Source organism: Sminthopsis crassicaudata, chromosome 1, assembly GCF_048593235.1.
Source record: "Sminthopsis crassicaudata isolate SCR6 chromosome 1, ASM4859323v1, whole genome shotgun sequence".
Classification (NCBI taxonomy): domain Eukaryota; kingdom Metazoa; phylum Chordata; class Mammalia; order Dasyuromorphia; family Dasyuridae; genus Sminthopsis; species Sminthopsis crassicaudata.
In genome coordinates, this window is record NC_133617.1 from 247,604,394 (window position 1) to 247,614,679 (window position 10,286).

Below are 10,286 nucleotides of genomic sequence, written 5' to 3' on the forward strand. Positions count from 1 at the left end.
AAGATAACTCTGGGAGCTACACAGGAGAGAGAAACTTTTCCTCCAGCAGGATTGGGTCTCTCCTTTCCCTTCCTCCCAGTTCATTAAGTTATAAGCTTTTTTAGGACAAAGGCTGTTTGTTGCCTACTCCTCCTCTTCCTTCTTCTCCTCTTCCTCTTCCTCCTCCTTCTTCTCCTCTTCCTCTTCCTTCTTTTTCTTCATCCTCCTCTTCCTTTTCCTCCTTCTTCTTTCTTCTTTTCTTTTTGTATCCCCTATACTAAGCATAGTATCTGGCACACAATACTTAATAAATATTTCTTGATTGAATGGCAATCCAGAATTATAGTCTTTTGGTAACTATAGCAGAATTCCAATCTCTTTTAAAATCTGCCTCAGAAGTAGTTTGAACCTAGTAATGGAGAGCAATACCTGGAACATTCCCTCGAATTTCCAGCTGTCAGCTGAACTTATCCTAGAGATACATCAAGATCAAAATGACTAAATTGAAACTTGTCATCTTTCTCTTCTTTTATTCTCTAAACAACTTTGCTTCCTATTTTCCTGGTTTCTTTCCTGGTGTCTTTTACTGACACATCTAATAAGTGGCTAAATGAATTCATTTATATATATATATATGTATATGTATATATATATATGTACATATATGTATATATATATGTACATATATATATATATATTCAACTGCTACTGAGCAGTGAAAAATATATATATATATGTATATATATATATGTATATATATGTATATATATGTACATATATATATATTCAACTGCTACTGAGCAGTGGAAAAAATAAAGAAAAAAAGAAAATGAGGGAAATCAAAAGATATGGACAATTTTTATAATATTTATTTTTCTTAATTACATGTTAAAACAATTTTAATATATTTTTTAAAAAAGTTTTGAGTTCCAAAATTTATCTCTCACTCCCTTAACCCCTTCCTGAGATGATAAACAACCCAATGTAGGGTAGTTTAGCAAGAAAATATAATATTTTGAATTTTGAAATTTTGAAAAATTTTGAATTGACCAATTTTTGAATTTTGAAATTTTGAAAAAGACCAACACATTCTCCCAGATTCCCAGACTCAAAATTTTGAAATCATCTTTGGCTCCTCCTTTGTAGTTCATGTACATTCAATTAGATATCAAGTCCTACTAGTTCTTCCCTCAAAATGCTTTTCATCTATATTCCTTAAATTCTACTTCTACTTCAACTATCCTAACTTTGGTCCTCCCTACTTCTCCTCTGTGCTGTTGAAGTCTCTAAAACCAGTGGTCTTGATTCCAGGATTTCTCTAAACCAAGGCACTTGGGCAATATACACCCGTCATCCACATGGTCTTTCCTATTTAGATAGTCAGGCCAAACTCTGTTGAATGATTAAGTATTGTGTGCCAGATACTATGCTAAGTACTGGGGATACAAAAAGAAAAGAGGAAAGAAGAAGAAGGAGGAGAAGGGGAGGAAAAGGAAGAGGAGGATGAAGAAAAGAAGGAGGAGGAAGAGGAAGAGGAGGATGAAGAAAAGAAGGAGGAGGAAGAGGAAGAGGAGGAGGAGGAGGAGGAGGAGGAGGAGAAGGAGGTGGCAACAACAGTCCTTGTCCTAAAATGTTATGGGATTTTGTACCACAAGCACAGTATCATCAGCAAATAGAAATAAGCCTCTGGAGAAGGTAAAGTGGATAGAGCCACTTGGAATTGGAGTCAGAAAGATTTGGACTAAATGCCTTTCACAGACACTGTGAGACATAATCTTTGCCTCAGTTTCCTTATCTTTAAAGTGGCAATAACAATAGCTCTTAACTCCAAGGGTTGTTGTAAGGCCAAATGAGATAATATTTAAAGGCTAGCATAGTGCCAGGAACATTGTGGGCCCTTAATAAAGGTTTAAAAAACAATAAGAACTTTACACTGGATCTTTTCCATTACTGTATTCAAGACCATTTCCAAGTATACTTTTGCTTTGCTTGATATTTCTAACCACAGGGTCATTGAACAGGGTTATTGCTGTAATTGTATCTTTCATAGAATCTTGAATTGGACAACAAGTTTAACCTATAATGGAACAGAAGGAAGATAATTGCTTGGATTGCCTTCAAGAGACTGCAATATTTCTTTCATGATCCCAAGCTTTCTACGGAACTAAAGGCTCCATCTTCTTAAAACCAATATTATACCAAAATTGCAGCATGGCTACATGATGCTGATTACAAGAACCTTTGAAGAATTCAAAAGAAATATTATAAAGAAGGTGGAAGATGATGGGGGTTATGGACAGGCAGTGGATCATGATTGTGTGATGTGGATGAGGGATGGATGACAGGTGGAAAATTAGAATGCTCCATTGGTTCTTTTGCAATATCAGGAGAAACTATGCAGTCCTTCTGTGAATTGGGTAAATTCTCTTATGGAGAATTTAAGAGAAGACATTGATAAAAGTTGCTTAGGATGAGCTGGCTTACATGCAATCTGCATCTACCATGTGAGCTTCCAAACAATGAGATTCCAGATCTGTTTGAGTGTCTGATAGTTCTTCATTGTCATATGAAATAATTTTCTTGGGGATAAAGTCATTGGGAATAACAATAATATGAGTGAAAAGAAGATTACTATCAAAACAAGATATTGCTATTACTTCAAAACATTTTTTTAGAAATAGATATAGTAACAGGGATGTATTGAAGCTGTATTTGAGACCTTTCTCAAAGAGTCAATTATTAAATTTTCAGTGTGTGCATTTACATCTCAGAAACAGACAAATGCTAAAATCAAGGCTTGGTTTATTGTTTTGTTGGTTGGTCTAGAGAAAAGAAAGCAATAGAGAAAATATTAATGATACAAATTAAGCTTAAAATTGGGTCTTGTATGAATTTTTTGTGGGAAGGGGAGAGCTGATTGTTAAACATTTAACAGCACACACCTGTATATAAATTAAGACAATAAACTTTTATTAAGTCTCTAATGTGTGCCAGGTACTGAGCCAAGTCCTGGGTTACAAAGAAAGGCAAATGACAATCCTGTCCATAAGGTGATATTGGAGGAGACAACATGCCAAAAATATAACTCAAAAATGAGCAAATAGGTAGGAAATACTCAACACACACACACACACACACACACACACACACACACACACACACATACATAAACAAATTGCTAATGGTGCAATTTCAGGCACTAATGATTAGCTAGTGGGAAGATTTTTTTTTTTTAAAGGTAGGGAGTTCTTAAATCTTGAAATAGTAATTCAGCTGCCTATTATAAAAAAGTATATTTTTTAAAAGGCCATTTTTTTCTGTTCATGGAAGAGTGTTCACATATGATATTCCTGAACCCTATTCTCTTGTGTAGCAGAGATTTTGAGTTGCCAGAATTTAGCCTTCTAGGCCAAAGAAAAATAATTTATTTCTCTCCCCACTACTGCACTGGGGACACTTCCATATGGTCTGTGAGCATATAGTTTTGCTGTTGCTTCTGTATGTGTCTAAACTTCTTGGTGATAGATACAATTTTGTGAATTTGAAAAAATCAGAATAGTAAATACCGGAAGTGGGAGCTTCATGCTGGGATTTCCCAGAGGCTAAAAATTGGTAAATTGGTAGCTGAGGGTTTGAAGAGCAACTTGTCTGCTGAATCCAGTGAAGATATGGACACATCATTGGCTGTGCTATATTTGAAAGTGAACTTGGTAATGACATGTGCCTTATAGAGATTTGTTTTAAGTTTGAGCTTATTCTTCCCCCAGGTGTTGAGAAGGGAAAAATTTGTAACTTCTATTTTTGCTATATATATATATATATATATAAATTAGGTATGAGATATAGGTAATAGAAGAAAGAATGTTTCCAGTTATTGAAGGGGAAGTTTTGTAAATTCTATTTTTGTTATAATTTTTCCATAAATATTCCTTATTTTAAAAAATACTCAAATACTAAGATTCAGTAAACTTGTCCCTTTGTGGGTGTTAAAAGCAAAATATGGTGGAAAAAAATGATTCTAGGATCTTGAATAAGGATCTAAGAGTTGTTGCCTTATACTATTATGAGTGAGCAATTTGGAACAAACTCACAAAGTTTTCATAATCATTTTAACATTTAATGATTGAGTTCTGACAATATAAGACAGACTTACATTTTTAATCAGTTATAACAGAAATTGCCTCCTCAAATATATATCTTTTTATATTGGCTTCCATTATCAGGACTCAGAATAATAGATATTATCACTTTTTTCAGTCAATGTTTAACCCAATTTTGCCAAAAATATCCAAGCAGGTTTTATTTTAAAATGAATTAGGAGGTAAGAGATAAAGGATATTCAGTATTTATTCCATATGCAAGCCTGCAATGCTCATGAAAGATACATAGTACTTTGAGAGGTTAATTAAATTAAATATTGCTACTTGGTTTGTGCAGTATCAAAAGAAAATTCCACATCTGGCAGGAGTATGTGTGTAATTTTAAAAAGGATTTGACCTTTTAAAATTAGTCATGGTTCATCCAGGAAAAAGTTCCCAGAATTTTTTTTTATTAATAAAACTTTTATGGGAAGCAATTGTACAAAGTCAACTGGATTCATAGTAGTGTATGGCATTTCCTTTCATTTGAAGTATGGCACTCTAGAGTCTTATGACATACACCTTGGATTTAGTGCCTTTTCAGAGAATGTCTCAACTAGTACTGATTTGTTGTAGGTTAAAAAATAATCCCATGGGAAGCACAGAGAAACATGTAATCTGAAAACTCTCTCTCTCTCTCTCTCTCTCTCTCTCTCTCTCTCTCTCTCTCTCTCTCTCTCTCTCTCTCTCTCTCTCTCTCTCTCTCTCTTTTCCTGGTAATCAAGGTTTAAAATAAAATACATCACTGACTTGTGAGTGCATCTCACTTAGACTTAGCATGAAGGTAAAACATGAAGATAAACAGAACAAAGGCCATTCATAAAATCTTTTTTTCTATTTTTGTTTTTGAGTTATGAGCCAAGAGATAGAGAATGCAAGAGGAAGAGTGGGGAATGGTACCAATAGAAAAAGAGAAGAGACGACTCATATAGGGAGAAAAAACACTAAATGGAACTGTGGTGACCTGGGAAATAAACTTCCAGAGAAAATAATTAGGTAGCTAGATAAGATGTTTATGGGAACAAAAGGAAAGAATAATGATTAGTAGCAAGGGGCCAGTGAAGGTTAATGGAATGAGAACTGAAATAACTCAAAGCAGAACAGATGAGAAGCAAAAAGAGATAAGAAAACACACAAAAAGTATTACAACACAAAATCACCTTTTACTTTATTCTTTCTTGACATAAAGGCTGGAAGGTAGGCATTATTTCAGGACTTGAAAATCTATCATTTGTCTCTCAGGGTTTCTTCAGCTCATCCCTAAGGTCTGCCAGTGGAAATATTGCTAACATTTATGAAAATTAACTAAGGCTGACACTAAGACTTAGATTTTAATTAGTTCTGAAATTAATTTTGTGGTCAAATACAAAGATCATGATTATTTCCTCAAAACTGGGGTTTTTATTAGTTTGACAACACAGATTACATTTAAACATTACCTGGCAGTACTGAGCAAGTTAGGCTGATATGAGTCATCTTATAAACTGCTATTCCACCAACATATATATATATATATATATATATGTATATATATGTATATGTATTTAAGTGATGAAATTAAAAAATTGGGTCTGATGAAACAGTAGGTTTAAAAAATTACTTTTCAATAGTATTTAGCTTGCATGATATGTTTCTATCTTGTCAATATATATGCTGCTTTTTAATTATTAATTCTGCCACATTTTATAACTTGTCTGGAACCTATTAGTGTTTTATGAACAATAGAATTTGGAGGATAATTTGGAAAATTGTCAAATTTTTTAAACCGTAGAATTTCTAAGCTGCTTTCTTTATTTTAGAGCAAATTCTAAAGAGAGATGCTAACTGTAATTTAATTAGTAATAACATATGACTGAGAGTTTCAACACAGCTGTAAGTAATCTATCCAAGAAAGGACAATATAAAGCCCATTTTAATCTGTTTAACTACCATCTTAAATGATAGAAGAGTGGTTTCCCCCCCCCAACCTATTTCTCAAAGAATTATTTAGAGTTGACACAAATATTAGAGATGATCTAGTCTATAAATCTAAAATAAAGTATGGTCTGTGGAACCCTGGGGATCTCTGAGATTTTTTTAGGGATCCATGAGATGAAAATTATTTTCATAATAATATTAAGACATTATTTTTCTTTTGTATTCTTATTCATTTATTGATATTGATATTGATACATTACAACTAATTTGAACCTATAGAATTTGGATATAGTATCAAAGAAGAATAACTGCAATTGTCTGAAAAGATTATTAAAATATTCTTCACTTTTAAAATATGCATATATCTGAGGGAGGTTTAATTTTTATTTGAATAGTATTTTATTATATGCAAATATGGTTTTCAATATTAACTTTTGCAAAACTTTGTGTTCCAGATTTTTCTCCCTTTCCTACCCCCTCCTCCTTCCCCAACACAGCAAGTAGTCTAATAAGGTTAAATGTGCAATTCTTCCATAATCATCATTCTGGTCAAAAAAAAAATCAGATTAAAACAGAAAAAATATAAGAAAGAAAAACAAACAAACAAACAACAACAAAAAGATGAAAATACTATGCTTTGATTCACATTCAGTCTCTGTGGTTGCGAATGGTACTTTTCATCACAAGTCTGTTGGAATTTGAAGCTGAATTTTCTTCACATTCTTTAACACATTGTGGGAGATTAAATGCTGAAGAGTACAACTATCTTATGCAGGCATTAAATTTTTTTTGTTTCAGAAAATGTAGTTATTATTTATAAAATATATATTAAGATTGACGTGCAATGGGTTTACTATGTTATTTTTAATGAATTAATAAATACACTGATCCATTTTAATTTTTAACACAAATATAACCAATGCCAACAAAAGCTCTTTGGGGAATCTGTAACTTTTAAGAGTGTAAGTGGGTCTTGATACCAACTGATTTAGTTTAACAGGCTCAGAGAATAAAAGATTTTTATCCATTACATCACACTGGGCATGGCATATCACCGAAACATTTGGAAACAGTGTTTCCTCATGTGTAAAATGGGGATATTAATACTTCTCTTATAGGGTTGTTGTGAGGATCAAATAAGGCATATATTGATATATATATATATATATAATTGTTTTATATACACATACTTTTATATGCACATACACATATAATTTTATTTTTCTTGGTTTTTCTTCTTTCTTTTCTTTTCTTTCTTTCTTTTTTCTTTTTTTTAATAGAGGCTCTCTGTTTCCTAGGTTGGAAGTCTAGGGGCTACTCTGCAGTAATGTCAGTATTAGATCTGAAATTTTATTCTACTTTATTTCTCCAAATTTGGGGATGTTTTCTCATCCTTAGGCAAACTGTTGGGCCTCAGCTCCTACAAGCTCATCATTTTATTGCCAATAGTGTGGGCCATACCCAATTGGTTTTAGTGTGACTGTACCTCAGGATCCCCAACTCAAGCAATTTACCTTCCCTAGGTGAGCCACCTGCAGCAGCAGGGATTATATTCCCAACTACAGATCAAATGAGATAATATAACAACAATAATATTTTATAGAGTCTTAAGGTTTAGAAAGTTATTGAAAATTTTATCTCATTTGCTCTTCAGAAAACCCTGTAAAGTAGGTTCTATTATTATTCCCATTACAGAGGAAGAATTAGAGTCCCTGAGTTAGACTAGAAAATGGTATAGGATTTGAACTCAGATATTTTTCCAACTCCAGGTCCATCTGCATATCACTAAAGTTCCCCTTTAAATGTAAAAGAACACTGTAAACCTTAGGCCATAATAATAAACATCAGTTATTATTGCTTAAGGTTATACAAGCAATAAGAAGGATTTGAAGGCATGCCTTATAAATCCAGGCCTCTTTAAATTCAACCATATGGGTTTCTAGGTATAATTCTTTCTCACTTTCTAGAAGGAATTTAAAATAAAAAAAAATTCTGATTCCATTGAAAAAATATATTTTGTCTGTATGTCCAGATAGCAGGAAAGTGACAATTTTCTCAAATATCCTTGTTGAAATAAAATATATGTATACACACACACATACCACATACACACACATATAATTTTCCCCAATTATGTTGACAACTTTTTAAAAAAAAGTTTTTAAGTTCCAAATTCTGTCTCTTCCTCTCCTCCTTCTTCCATCCTGATATAGTAACTATTCTCAGCAATAAATGATCCAAGATAATCATAAAAGATTCATGATGAAGCATAATATACACCTCCAGAGAAACAACTAAATATTGTTTGAATAGAGTTTGAAGCAGGATTTTTTTTTTTTTTTTTTTTTTTTGCTGAGGTAATTGAGGTTAAGTGACTTGCCCAGGGTCACACAAGTAGGAAGTATTAAGTGTCTGAGGCCAGATTTAAGTGTCTGAGGCCAAATGAAGCATGCTATTTTTGACTTTATTTTCATTCTTTTTCTTTTATTTTAGTCTTTTTGTGCATAATGACTAATATGGAAATGTTTTACAGAAACACCTGGAAAGACTTATATGAACTGATGCAGAATGAAGTGAACAGAATTAGAAAATAAAAGTATTTCTAAATTGCAAAAAATGTTGATAGATAAAAGATCCATTGACCTAAATAGGCTATGGTATTATTCACTCATTTTATTTATCCATATCTTCTGATCTACCATCAGCATGGAAAATATATAGTTTTTGTAATTATATAATTTTGTGGTTGTTGGGAACTCTCAATGAGGAAATCCCACTCCCACCACCAAGGGCTTATCTACACCCAGGATACTAAGAGAAAAAATGTTTTGACCCAGATCATTCTGTGTTATAGGTATAACTTAAATCCAGTTTTTTGACTGCTACACACACACACACACACACACACACACTCACTCAAGAATAAGTAAATTCATCAGTATAAGAATTCTTTCTACTGAACCTCATTATAACTTAAAAGATGGCATTCAAGAATTATAGGGAAAAAATGATCCAGGACATCCAGTATAGTGATAAGCTTACTCTCTCTGAACTTTGTGAGGCTTGTCCTGAGGCATTACATATAGTTTATCCCTTGATTTGGCCAATATTTGGAACCTCTCTACTTTGGAAGAAGTTATCAGAATTCATGTTCTGGAAATATAGCTTTTAAAAAATTCTATGCTACAATGAGACATCAGTGTGGAACTTTAGTGGATGATCTGGTATTTACATATTTGTGTTTATGTGTAAATGAGCTTTGGTAGACATCCAAATGACCTAAATTAGAGACACCCAAGTGGGAGATGCTAGGGCTCTGATTCTGGGGGAAGACATTATATAATCTCCAACCACATAGGTGGGAGCTTCCTTTTTCCACTGGATGCATCTTTCAAACTATTAGACTGCAACAATCTTGCTTTCTTTTTTGGTGGCATTCAGGGATGAGCTTCTCATTCATCCATAGCTTGAGCATCATGCACTAAACTGAGTGGTAAGAAATGGTTATGTTTCTCTTTAGCAGGCTTGGAGATTTGATATACTTCATTTGTGCTTTTCAGTTCTAAATGTAAGGAGTAAAATCAGGGATCCATGAACTTGAGTCATGGTGAATTTGGAGCTATGATTCCAGAGAGGATGTTGTTGCAAGTACAACAGGAAAGTCTTGAGAAAGGCCCAGATTGTCAGAATACAAATTCAGGGAGACTATGCAACTTGTTGGGTTTGCAACTGTTTCTCTGAAGTGTTAGGATGAATATTACTTTGTTTGTCCTTCTGAAGTAAATCTTTTTGTCAAAGTTAATTTGATTATTAAGTAGTTATATGAACTGTATGTACACATATAATATATATATATGTATATATATTTATAATATGCCTTTTATAGCATAGCTGTGTTTGTATGCTCACTGACAGTGTCTATCATCTCTCTAGCTACCTACCTGTCTGTTTATCTATCTGTTTTCTCTTCTGCTCTTTCTATCTGCATGATTGTATGGATACATACTTCTTTTTTGCAGTCCTTATTAGTTTTTATTTATTTCAGTCATTTATAAGTTGGATACACTAGTTCCTAACAAAAATTAGGGTATTCAAGATAAGATCAAAATGGGTCCATGATTTAGGCATAAAGAGGGAGATAATAAATAGATTAGAGGAACAGAGGATAATCTACCTCTCAGACTTGTGGAGGAGGAAGGAATTTATGACCAGAGGAGAACTAGAGATCATTATTGATCACAAAATAGAAGA